The sequence below is a fragment of the Perognathus longimembris genome, chromosome 3 (assembly GCF_023159225.1).
Source record: "Perognathus longimembris pacificus isolate PPM17 chromosome 3, ASM2315922v1, whole genome shotgun sequence".
Taxonomy (NCBI): Eukaryota; Metazoa; Chordata; class Mammalia; order Rodentia; family Heteromyidae; genus Perognathus; species Perognathus longimembris.
The window spans coordinates 57,331,072-57,344,531 of record NC_063163.1 but is presented as its reverse complement, the minus strand read 5'-3'; the positions used below and the strand labels follow the sequence as shown (position 1 = coordinate 57,344,531).

General features: G+C 43.0%; 1 non-coding gene across 1 annotated transcript; it reads right to left on the bottom strand.

Annotated features, from left to right (window-relative positions):
* Positions 1-13,353: 13,353 nt before the first annotated feature.
* LOC125349745 lies at positions 13,354-13,460 on the bottom strand. The gene has a single exon (XR_007210563.1). It is a non-coding gene; the product is annotated as a U6 spliceosomal RNA (small nuclear RNA).

Here is a 13,460-nt window from a genome sequence, read left to right as displayed (position 1 = left end):
TTCCTCTATTTCTCTTCCTTTTTCTCCCTCTCTCATCTTACTTGCTTACTTGCTCTCTGCTTACTTGCTTACTTTATGAAAACTCCAAGTCGTACCATCCTGAAAACGTGCCTTGCTCACAGAGCTGCCTCTTTTCACAGACCTCCGATACTGAGGCTTGACCACCAGTGTGCTTTGTCAGCACACTGTCTAGCATTGACCACGTGGTGAATATTGGGTTTAACAGGCACCAGCTCAGGCGCCATTATGCCTTGCTACCTGTTCTCTGTTAGTGTGTTTGTGTCCTCCTGCCACCTCCCTCAACATGGCATCCCACTGGAGTTGATCAAAATATGGTTTCTCCATCGTTTTTTGCTAGCAAAATTGTTTTTCTAACCGACCACGTGGTTTTAAAATATTGGGCAAAAAAAAAATGTCATTTACTATTGGAATTCCAAAAGAGTCTACTGCTGAAATTCATTTTTGCATGCTGTAAAACCTATGTGCACAGTGTGTATGTGTATTCCATGTGTGTATGTATGTGTAAACATCATTTGTTAGTATGTCCATCTAGCTATATATCTGTGCTAAAACTCATCACATCTACTGAGTTTTGTCATTGCAGAATTCTGGCAAGTATTTGGTCAATTCTTGACAAGGTACAGATAAGCTCTAGTCCCCTTGGTCTTGTTGTTTTAATTGGAAATAAAAAAGGGCTTTTGTGGTAAAGACTCCTTGGATTGCAGTTCGAAGCCAGCCCGGGCAGAAAATCTCTCTCAAACTCCATCTCCCAACTAACCAGCGAAGAGCCAGGCTGGAAGCATGGCTGAAGAGACTGATCTCTAACCAGCCAAATGCTGGAAGTGAAGCTATGGCTCAAATGGTAGAGTACTAGCCTTGAGCAGAAGTGCTCAGGGACAGTGCCCAGGCCCTGAGTTCAAACCCCATGTATACCAACTGGGGAAAGCCATCCCAGCAACAAGCACCTAGACTCCTGGGACTCAGCCAGTTCAGGGAACAAGGATCATGGAGAGGAGTAAGAGGAGAATGATGTCACAGCCTAAATGGAGCCACTTTGTCTCACCCTTTCAAAATTAATCAGAGCCAGGGGATCAAGAGGTAGTAGCTTGTCCATCTAATGTCCATACCTGAGTATAAGAACTAGCCAAGTCATCCAATTTTTAATTTTGTGCCCTAAGCCCTTCCTTTTGCCTTAATTTTTTTTTTTTGTCCAGCCCCTGCCTCATGAGACTTCTTCCAGGCTTCATTGAAGGACTGGCATCTACCACCAAGGGACCCTACTGCCCTCCTTCTCCAGGAGGGGCCACATTTCTGCCTTTTACCCCTAATGCCGATGCCCCTTGCCAGCAGGAAGCAGCCAGAGAGAGTCTTTGTCCTTTTTCATAACAATTAAAAGGCTGGAATGTAAGGTCATCTCCCTGAGGTCTCCATGTAGATGCCCCCACCTCAGTAAGTCTCCACTCAGTTATCTGGGTAACCAGCTGACCTGGAGGCACTTACCTTCCCTTTCCCTGAGGTCACATCTTAATCCACCTGGCCACACCCCTTGCCCCTGCCCTAGATAAAGCAGGGCTGGGTGGGGTTGCCCCTTCTCTCCCCTCTCTCTCTTCTCTCTCTTCTCTCCCTTCTCTCCCTTCTCTCCGGCCATGGTTCACCTTGGCCACAGGCCAGCAGTTTGGTAATAAACTTTCTCTCCTGCCTGAATACTGCGTGGTGTTCTCCTTTACCGGCTACCTACTTTAAAAAACTTAACAAAAGGTACAAGCATAGCACAGATGTAGGGGGTTGACAGGGGGTAGAGCAAGTAACAAGTTAAGCAAGCCATTTACAGAAGCAGAATTTTGGGGTCAGGTTGACCTAATCTACTCCCTCCAACATTTCTACCATGTTTCCCTAATCAAGATGAAGTCAGCTGTACTCCCTACAACCCTTCCTCCCTCCCTCCCTCCCTCCCTCCCTCCCTCCCTCCCTCCCTCCCTCCCTCCCTCCCTCCCTCCCTCCCTCCCTCCTTCGCTCCCTCCCTCCCTCCCTCCCTCCCTCCCTCCCTTCCTTCCTCCCTCCCTCCCTTCCTCCCTCCCTCCCTTCCTTCCTTCCTTCCTTCCTTCCTTCCTTCCTTCCTTCCTTCCTTCCTTCCTTCCCTCTCTCCTTCCCTTCCTCTCTGTTTCTCTCTCTCTCTCTCTCTCTCTCTCTCTCTCTCTCTCTCTCTCTCTTTTCTTCTTTTTCTGGTCTTGGTACTTGAACTCAAGGCCTGGCTTTTTTGTTTTTGCTCAAGGCTACAGCTCTACTACTTTGAGTCACAGTGCCACTTCCAGTTTTTTTTTTTTTTTTTTTTTTTTTTTTTTTGGCCAGTCGTGGGCCTTGGACTCAGGGCCTGAGCACTGTCCCTGGCTTCTTCCCGCTCAAGGCTAGCACTCTGCCACTTGAGCCACAGCGCCGCTTCTGGCCGTTTTCTGTATATGTGGTGCTGGGGAATCGAACCTAGGGCCTCGTGTATCCGAGGCAGGCACTCTTGCCGCTAGGCTATATCCCCAGCCCCCACTTCCAGTTTTTTGGTGCTTAATTGGAGATAAGAGTCTCTAGGACTTTCCTGCCTGATCTGGCTTTGAACCACGATCCTCAGATCTCAGTTTCCTGAGTAGTTAAGATTACGGGCATGAGCCTCCAGTGCTCTGCCCTTTATCTTCTTGGCTATATCTCAAAAAAAAAGCTTTCAGATAACACATTACTGATAAGATTGCAGGAGTCACTTCAGAGGATTCACCCTATATAATGTACTTTGCTCTTTACAATACAGCAGCCTGAACTGCCAGAAGGAGTGTATGTACTCTTCTGAGACTTAACAGAGCAAGTAGTTTCCTCAGATTCTGACACAGTACATACTGTATCAAACCCATCAATCACAGGGCTAGAAGCCATAGGGAAAATATACTGTGAAGTCCATTTGGAATTAAGTTTAATGCTACACAACAAACTAAGGTGCATCTTTAAAACAGGTCGGTAGATAAAAGTAGAGGAAATATTATTTCCAATAGAGTACAAATCTCAACACAGAAATATGAGGAATATGAGAAAATAAGGTAACATTCCTTCAAAAGTTCATAACTCTCTAAACACTTAATATAAAGAAATTTAAATTGCTGGAATATTGGACAAATTTTTTTTTTAAATGGTGCTGGGCTGGGAGCTGGTGACTCATGCCTGTAAGCCTAGCTACTCAAGAGGCTGAGATCTGAGGATTGTAACTCAAAGCCAACCCAGGAAGGAAATTCTGTGAGACTCTTATCTCCAATTAAGCATAAGAAAACTGAAAGAGGTACTGTGGCTCAGTTGGTAGAGTGCTATCCTTGAGCAGAAGACCTCAGAAACAATGCTCAAGCCCTGAGTTCAAGCCCCATGACAGGCAAAAAAAAATGCAGAATAATAAAGATCAATTATAAGAAAACCTCTGGAGGGGCTGGGAATGTGGCTTAGTGGTAAATTCTTGCCTAGCATGCATGAAGCCCTGGGTTTGATTCCTCAGCACCACATAAACAGAAAAGGCTGGAAGTGGTGCTGTGGCTCAAGTGGTAGAGTGCTAGTCTTCAGCAAAAAGAAGCCAGGAACAGTGCTCAGACCCTGAGTTCAAGCCCGAGGACTGGCAAAAAAAAAAAAAAAGATTGAATTAAGCAGAAAATAAAGATATCAAGGTGGCTTGAGAACAAGAGAAAAAAAATAAGAAAGAATGAACAGATCATACATGATGTATGAGATGGGTATCAATAAAAGACCAAAACTTGCCAGGTGCTGGTGGCTCAGGCCTATAATCCTGGCTATTCAGCGGGCTGACATATGAGGACTGAAGTTTGAAGCCAGCCAAGGCTGCAGGGTTCATAATACTCTTATCTTCAATTAACTACCAAAATGCCAAACATAGAGCTGTGGCTACTGTGGTAGAGTACCAGCCTTGAGCAAAAATGCTAAGGGACAGAGCTCATGCCTTGAGTTTGAACCCCATTATGAACACACACACACACACACACACACACACACACACACACACACACACACACACACCCCTAAGTACTGATTCCTGCAATTCTAGATACTCAGGAGGCTGAGATCCAAAAAAAACACAGTTCAAAGCCAGCCTTGGCAGGGAAAGTCCATGAGACCCTTATCTCCAATTAATCCAGGAGTAGAGCTATGGCTCAAGTGGGTAGAGCAGTAGCCCAAGTGAAAAGAGCTCAAGGACAGCACCCAGGCCCTGAGTTCAAATCTCAGGACTGGGACTTTAAAAAAAGCGGGGGGGGGGGGGCCTGGGAGGAGTGAGAGGAGGGAACTGGGGAGGGGGGAAGGTATGAGAAAATGAGGGAGGAGGTAACAAGTTGGATAAGAAATGAACTCACTGCCTTATGTATGAAACTGTAATCCCTCTGTACATCACTCTGGCAATAAATAATTTTTTTAAAAAAAGGACTGGAAACTTTGCTCCACTGGATGAGTACCTAGATATCAAATACAAAACCCTAGGTTCAAATCTCAGTACTTCCAAAAGAGTATTCATTCTAAAAAATGAGCAAATGGTCTAAATAGATGCTTCTTAAAAAAAAGTACTTATATGAAAAATACCCAATATCTTTAGCTGTCAGGGAAATGCAAACCATAATTACCTTACCTCACTCAGAATGACTATTACTAAAAACAAAAGCAAAAAAAATCACCAATGCTGTGACATTGGGGTGGATGAGAGAGATAAAAGAACTGTTAAATGATTTTGTTGCAATTTAATTTATTCCAGCTAATATGGAAGTTTCTCAAAAACCCCAAAATAGAAAATCCAGATGATTGAACTCAACCACACACACATAAATTCCTGGAGGAAATGAAGTTAACACATACAAAAGATGCATACCCACATTTGGCACAGCAAATTTCACAGATGAATGGATAAAGAAAATATGACATTTGCACACAAAGCCATAAAGAAGAATTAAATCATGCAATATGCAGGAAAGCGGAAAGGACTGGAGGTCATCCTGCTAAGAGAAATGAGGGAAAAGGTAAGAAACAAAAAGTTGTGTTAACATGGTAGAAGTAGTTGTGTCCTTTGTCTTATGGATTTGACAAGTGATATTCACAGACAATCAAGAGGAACAACAGAGTACTAGAGAATTAATTTAGGGAAGAAAGCAAAGTTCAGGAAGCAAGGAGGGGATCTTGAGAGAGTTACCATTTGCAGAACTTTGTCTAGAGTTCTTCATAGAAATTCTGAGAGGAAAATTCCCTGGCTTTTATGATGATTGGCCAGTTCATGGTGAGACAACCCAACTTGGCCTTATCTGAGCCATCTCCTCGGTGTCTGTGCATCTTGTATCCAATCAGGTAGTTAGTCATGCACTGCCCTGAAGCTTGTGTTGGCTAGGGGATTACTCAGCATGCATTCTTTCCTGAATGAGAGAACCAGTCATGTGCTGTTCCTGACTTGAGACTCATGTTGACTATGGACTTGTGACATCTTATGAGTGAAATGCTGTTTTGTAATCCTACTTTATACCAGAGACCTCTGTCCTAACTACTTTACCTGTATCTTCCTACTGACTCATTAGGGAGGGTGGATACAATCAAAGCATGCTATATCAATGGATGTAAATGTCATAGTGAAATATTAATTTAGACAGCTAGCTCTAATATCAGTGCTTTGAAATTTAGAAACTGTGTTAGTCAGTTTTCTGTTGCTGTGACAACATACTTGAGATAAAGCAGCATAAAAGAGGAAAGGCTTATTTTGGCTCAGTTTCAGAGACTAAGCCTTTTTTTTCTTTTTTGCCAGTCCTGAAGCTTGCACTCAGGGCCTGAGCACTGTCCCTGGCTTCCTTTTGCTCAAGGTTAGCACTCTACAATTTGAGCCATGGCATTACTACCAGCCTTTTCTGTATATGTGGTGCTGAGGAATTGAACCCATGGCTTCATGCATGCTAGGCAAGCACTCTGCTACTAAGCCACATTCCTAGCCAAGTCCATGGTCTTTTTGACCTGGTTACTTTTAGCCTGTGGCAAGGAAGTAGGTCATGGTAGAATTGTGTGGTTTACCACACAATTGTGAGCTGTTCACCTCATGGTAGTCAGGAAGCAGAAAGAGAGTTTACTTTTTACAACACAGCTCTTCCCACCAAACTCATTACCTTAAGAACCCATAAGTAGATTTATGGGCCAGAGCCTTCATGATTCAATCACTTCCCAAAGACCCCACCACTGAACACTACTATTTGGGGGACCAAGCCTTCAACAATGAGTCTTTAGGGAATAGTTAAGATCCAAATCTTAACACATGCCAAGCCATGTGAAGCTGGTAAATTTTGTTTTCCTGTGTATGTGTGTGCATGTGCTTGTTCTGGGTCTTGAACTCAGGGGTTGGGTGTCTCCCCAGTAGCTTGAGTTTATAGGCACGTACCACCACACTTTACTCTTTATTCTGTAAAGCAGGTCTGGTATGGTGGTGCATGGCTATAAACTCTGCTACTTGGGATATATTTCAAGGCTAGTACAGGCAAAGCATAGCAAGTTTTCTCCCTCCCTGTCTGTTTCTCTGTCTCTATTTCTCAATCTCTCTCTCTTTCTCTGTCAGTAATTAGATTTGAATTTAGGGCCTTGTGTCTGTGAGGCAGGTTCCAAACTCCAAGCCCTGGAGATCTCATCTCTAAAACAAGACTGGCATCTTGGTGCAATCCTAGCTACTGCTACTTGAAAGTTTTAGATAGAAGGCTAACCCAGATAAAATTAGCTTGAGACCCTATCTGAAAAGCAAAGTTAAAGCAAAATGAGAGGTGTGGCTGAAGAATGGTAGAGAATTTGAGCAGCAAACTTCAGGCCAACTTTAATCTCTAGTAAAGCACACACACACACACACACACACACACACACACACACACACAAACAAAAAATTATGGAAGAAGTTAATTTGTTTGGAGATATAAGTTTACCATGACCTTTACAATATTTTACATTTTTTTCCCCAGTCATGGGGCTTAAATTCAGGGTCTGGGCACTGTCCCTGAGCTTCTTTTGCTCAAGGCTAGCACTCTACCACTTCAGCCACAGGGCAACTTTGGGCTTTTTCTGTTTATGTGGTACTGAGGAATCAAACTCAGGGCTTCATGCATGCCAGGCAAGCACTCTACCACTAAGCCACATTCCCAGCCCATTTACAATATTTTAAAGAGGATTTAGGACCATGGTTTAAGTGGGAGAGTCCCTGTCTACAAGGCAAGTGTATAGATACCAAATGCTGGACCCATGGGAGCTTTGTACTATGTGAAATTCTCTAAACCGGAGCTCTATTCACTAAAATTTCTTTCCTGATTTGTCATTAATGTGGAGGATAATTGACAGGCTGGAGTGAAGCACCTTGCAGATTCTCAGTTAACTGACAGCTTTTATCATTTGTGGACCAAGTGTGTTAACAACATTGGCAACTCTGATGTCAGTGAGGAAGAAATGAGGACTCTAGTTTGTTCTGATGATTTTCAGTTGTCCTTTTTGCCTTCCATGTGCCCTTGCTCTTGCTCACATGTGGCATTCCTTCCACACCCCTCACTAGGCTGGTCCACAGTGTCTTCAGCTCTGCACCAGAGGTAGGCTGAAGCACAGACACCACCCATTCCCTAGGGGTTGCTGTAATTTGTGTCAGATGTAATCCATGTAACATATCCCTTATTCTTTGTCACTCAAGGTTGTGCTTCTCAGATTAAACCTTAATGCATGTGTGGTTCTCTTATCCTTTTCTTAATCTAACCCCAAAGTCCTTGTCTTTTAATTGGACGTGTGTGTGTGTGTGTGTGTGTGTGTGTGTGTGTGTGTGTGTGTGTGTATCCCCTGGGGCTTTTTTTTTTTTTTTTTTTTTTTTGGCCAGTCGTGGGCCTTGGACTCAGGGCCTGAGCACTGTCCCTGGCTTCTTCCCGCTCAAGGCTAGCACTCTGCCACTTGAGCCACAGCGCCGCTTCTGGCCGTTTTCTGTATATGTGGTGCTGGGGAATCGAACCTAGGGCCTCGTGTATCCGAGGCAGGCACTCTTGCCACTAGGCTATATCCCCAGCCCCATCCCCTGGGGCTTTGAACTCACTGCCTTGGTGCTGTCCTTGAGAGGTTTTGCTGTGCCACTTGCTAAGAGTCTCATGGATTTCCTTGCCTGGGCTGTATTTGAGTCATGATCCTCTGATCTAAGCTCCCTGAGTAGCTAGTATTCCAGGTGTGAGCCATCAACATCCAGCTTATTTTTCTGTTTTTATACATGGAAGTAAACTGTTGACCATATTTATCCTTATCCATCTTAGCCTTTCCAGCTCCTACTCATATCTACACCTCCTATCCTGTTTTGCTTTATCATTCTGTATGTGTGTGTATATGTGTGTAAAGACAAAAGGGTTTTACTATGTATTTCAGACATGCATATACTGTGTTTTTGCTCATAATAATTCTCCTTATTGCTTTCCCCTGCCCTGGAATGATTGCCTTAAGGGAGAAATTGTAAAACTTAAGAAGCTATCTCCAAAGTAATCACGATTTAGAAAATGTGAAGTTTCTCCTTCAGTTATGATATTTAATACATATTATTAATAACACTTTTCTTTGGCAATGTAATAACTATTGCTGAGGGAATATTGCTGAAGGCCATTTAGACAAAAATAATTTCACATCCTATCCCAGTGCAAATATAATTGGTAGATTACTTGCAGTTTTGGACATAATCTTCATTAGTATGAAAATGACTTACAAGTTGACTACAGATTCATTTTAGTAAAGATTACTCAAGAATGAACCATTTGCCTGGTGCCAATGGCTCATACCTGTAATCCTAGCTACTCAGGAGGCTGAGATCTGAAGATCACTGTTCAAAGCCAGCCCAAGCAGAAAAATCCATGAGACTTTTTTTTCCTTCTTTATTGTCAAAGTGAAGTACAGAGGGGTTACTCCATGAGACTCTTATCTCCAATAAACAACTCAGAAAACCGAAGTGGCTTTGTGGCTCAACTAGTAGAGGCTAGCTTAGAGCTGAAGAGCTCAGGGACAGCATCCATGCCCAGAGTTCAAGCCCCGAGACTGACAAAAAAAACAAAAACAAAAAAAGAATGAACCATTTGCTGATTTGCTGGGCACCTGAGGCTCAAGGCTCATGCCTATAATCCTAGCTACTCAGGAGGCTGAGGTCTGAGGATTGCAGTTTCAAAAGTCCATGAGATTCTTATCTCCAATTAACCACTCAAAAACCAAAAGTGGTATTGTGGCACTAGTGATAGAGTGCTAGCCTTGAGCACAAGGAGGCTCAGGTACAGGGCTCAGGCCCAGAGTTCAAGCACCATAACTAATTAAAAAAAAAATGAAGCATTTATGGTAAGCCAAGCTCAGAGACAAATGGCCTATATTCTCTCTGATATGTGGAAGTTAGATCTAAAATATACTGGGATACAATAAATTATATGGGATTCCAGAACTCAAACACAGTAGAGACCAAAAGAAGATATTCTTAGGAAAGGAACACAAAGGGACAATGCCTCAGTGCATCTTCATATTTATATAAAATAATATACATACTGAAATGAACTCCAAGATGGGAACAGGAGCTCTCACTCTCTCTCTTTTTTCATTTTAGTTTTTAGTTTTGGATGAGTTTCTCTTCTTTACCTTATGTATGGTGTACTCAAGAGCACATCTTCAGATGGGTTTTGGGACGGGCAAGAACTCAAGGGAAGAAGGGTGAAAAAGTGCAACAGTGGAGCTCATTGGACAACACATGAGTGGAGACAGGAGGGAGGGACTGGGAAAGAATTTACCAAACAGTCTCTGGAGAGAAGACACTGTACAAAAAGAAATGTACTCATTACCTGACTCATATAATTGTAATCTCTTGGTACAGCACCACTATAATAACAATAAATTTTTAAAAAACTGAGCCATTTATGAAAGGATTGCCCTAAATAAGTTAAAAATCAAAGACTAAAACAGAAACAGCTTCTATTATTATTATTATTATTATTATTATTATTATTTGTGTGTGTGTGTGTGTGTGTGTGTGTGTGTGTGTGTGTGTGTGTGTGCTGGTATGGGGGCCTCCACTTTGGGCCTGGGAACTGCCCCTTAGCTTTCTTGCTCAAGGTTGGGGCTTTCCCATGTAAGCTACCCCTCTATTTTCTTTGTTTGGGGGGTGGTTAATTGGAGATAAGAGTCTCACAAATGTTCCTGCCCAGCTGGCTTCAAACTGTGACCTTCACATCTCCAGCCTTCTGAGTAGCTACAGGCATAAGCCTCCAGCAAATGGCAAGATTGCTCTTCTTATAGAAGGTAGCTGCTTACAAAATGTGTGAAGACATGAAATGGATTGTAAATAAGAAGTTTAGTTTTGATTGAAGTGCCCAGCTTCAATATTATTTTTAATCACAAATGACACTGTTCTGTTTGGTACATTTTTATATTTACCACATCTGGGTCTAGTGACTTTGGATCATTTCCAGTTATTAAAATTTCTCTTACAGAATGAAGATTTAAGGCTGTGAGTGTGGCTCAAATAGTAGTAGATCTGCACAACAACTAGGAGTCCCAGAGTTCAAACCCAAGTACAAATAAAATTGCTACTATGAAGAGATTTAAAACAAATGTGTTTTGGCTGTTCAAGCATCATATAATATGCTATTATATATTGCAATTTATATTATATATTGCAATTTAGAGTATGTGTAGTCTTTTATTTATTTTTGGTAGTACTGGCTGCTATGGGGTTTGAGGGAGGGAATGCCCCATCCCTCCAAGTGTCCACCACTCAAAGATAGTCTCAAGTAAAAAGATGGAAAAAGATGGATTTATTGGGGAAGTAAAAAGCGAGCTGACCAGTGAGGGCCGCAGCCCAGCCTTGGGGGCTGAGGCCAAGCAGGCGTCAGTGTTTCCAGATGGACCAGTCCCTGGTTTCAGAAAAACATAACACGAAACAGAACAGAGACACAAAGACTTATTTCTGGAAGATTTTTAAGTACCAACAAACCAATTCAGCTCCAATGGAGAGCTGAATTGGGACGCCATGGGGACAAGAGACACAAGACTCGAATATGGAGACATGTCTGAGCTGGCCTGACCCTAAACAGGGTCAGGTCAGGGGGCTGGGTCACAGGAAACTCCCATTCCCAAGCACTTGACTGAGAGGTTCAGTAACCTATAGTCCATGTGCCCACCCCGTCTCTTGGGATTCAGGAACACCCATTACCTGGGGATGAGACTTCCCTTCCAGGCACACCCATCAAGACAAGATTCTAGAAATACCACATGGTCAATGACGCTGGTAGCCAATGAGGTTACAACACTTACAGAGCATGCCAGGTCACACGCAGGTAGCCAATGGAGTTAGAATCTGCCTCATAGTATCTGTTTGAACCAACCTATCATTCTAGTTAGAATTGGCGTGATGCTGGGGGATGCACTACCCATGGGGGTTGTGCTACTATTGTTCACAGCCAAGAGAATTTTCCTGGGATTCCCAGCAGACAAGGGCAGGGCCCTCAACCCTAGAGCTCAAGGTCGGAGGAGATCTTAGTGGAGATGGAGCCAACCTCCGCCCTCCAACACTGGGGTTTAAACTTAGGGCCTTATATTTGCTAGGCAAGTGCTTGACCGCTTTCACATTTTTGTTGTTTTTCAAATAGGGTTTCGAAGGGCTGGGAAAGTGGCTTAGTGGTAGAGTGCTTGCCTTGCATACATGAAGCCCTGGATTCGATTCCTTAGTACCACATACACAGAAAAAGCCAGAAGTGGCACTGTGGCTCAAGTGGTAGAATGCTACCCTTGAGCAAAAAGAAGCTCAGGGGCAGTGCTCAGGCCCTGAGTCACAAGCCCCAGGACTGGCAAAAAACAACCAACCAAACAAACAAATAGGGTTTCACATGTATGCCAGTGCTGGCCTGGAGAGTAATCCCCCTATTTATGCTTTCCATATAGCTGATATAGCAGGGGTAACCAGAATACTCCACTATACCCAGCTCTTTATTGGTTATGATGAGATCTCACAAGCTTTTTATTTTATTTTATTTTTGCCTGAATTGGCCTTCAACTTCCAAATCTCAGGCTCCCGAATTTTTAGGATTACAGGCATGAGCCATACCCTGACATAATCTAGTTTTTTGTTTGTGTTTGTTTTTAACAAGGTGACTACTTAGAAAGTAATATTTACTTAGACTATCAGATTAAGGAGTAAATATCCTCATTACTTCATTAGATTTTTCCATCCCAAAATGGCAATATTGCAGCCTTTGTATACTTCTGGGTGGTAAACTATAGAATCTCACAGATCCTTCCAAGCTTTCTCATTCCCAATATTAAAATAATATCCTCAATTTAGTTGTTGCACAAGGGACATAAAAAACATGTCTGGTTGTTTTTGTAAGTTATGAAAGCCTCTGGAATTTGAGGCATCATTACAGTAATTGCTGAAGTCATCATCATAGAATAGAGGATTATAGAGAGAATGCAGAAAATATTTCTATTAAAGGTGACCAAAAAAGATAACTAGTGGGGCTGGGAATATGGCCTAGTGGCAAGAGTGTTTGCCTCATATACATGAAGCCCTGGGTTGATTCCCTAGCACCACATATGTAGATAACGGCCAGAGGTGGCACTGTGGCTCAAGTGGCAGAGTGCTAGCCTTGAGCAAAAAGAAGCCCAGGACTGGCAAAAAAAAGAAAAAAAGAAAAAAAGGTAAAATACTGGGGGATTCCAACTTGAGGCCTCTCTCTAGATAGTATTGCTACTTTCTTTCACATTTTTCCTTTCACTTTCTTTTCTTTCTTTCTTTTTTTTGTTTTTTGCCAGTCCTGGGCCTTGGACTCAGGGCCTGAGCACTGTCCCTGGCTTCTTTTTTGCTCAAGGCACTTAGCACTCTGCGACTTCAGTCACAGCACCACTTCTGGCCGTTTTCTGTATATGTGGTGCTGGGGAATCGAACCCAGGGCTTCATGTAAACGAGGGGAGCGCTCTTGCCACTAGGCTATATCCCCAGCCCCGTCCTTTCACTTTCAAATAACTTATTCTATTTATTTATTTATTTGGTGCCTGTCCTGGTGCTTGAACTCAGGGCCTGGGAGCTGTCCCTGAGCTTTTGTGCTCAAAGCTAGTGCTGTACCATCTGACCTACAGTTTCACTTTCGGCTTCTTTTGTTGATGGTTGATGGGAGATAGAAAGTTTCATGGACCTTCCTGCCCAAGCTGGCTTTGAACCTCAATCCTAAGATCTCAGCCTCCTGAGTAGCTAGAACTACAAGTCTGAGTCACTGGTGCCCAGCTTTGCTTGTCTGCCTTCCTTCCTTTCCTCCCTCCCTCCCTTCCTTCCTCCCTTTTATTCTTTCCTTCCTTCTTTTAATTAATTTGCGTGTCATCCTTGTGCTAGGGCCATGCTAATCTTCTCTGTATCGTTCCAATTTTAGTATATGTGCTGCTGAAGAGAGCAC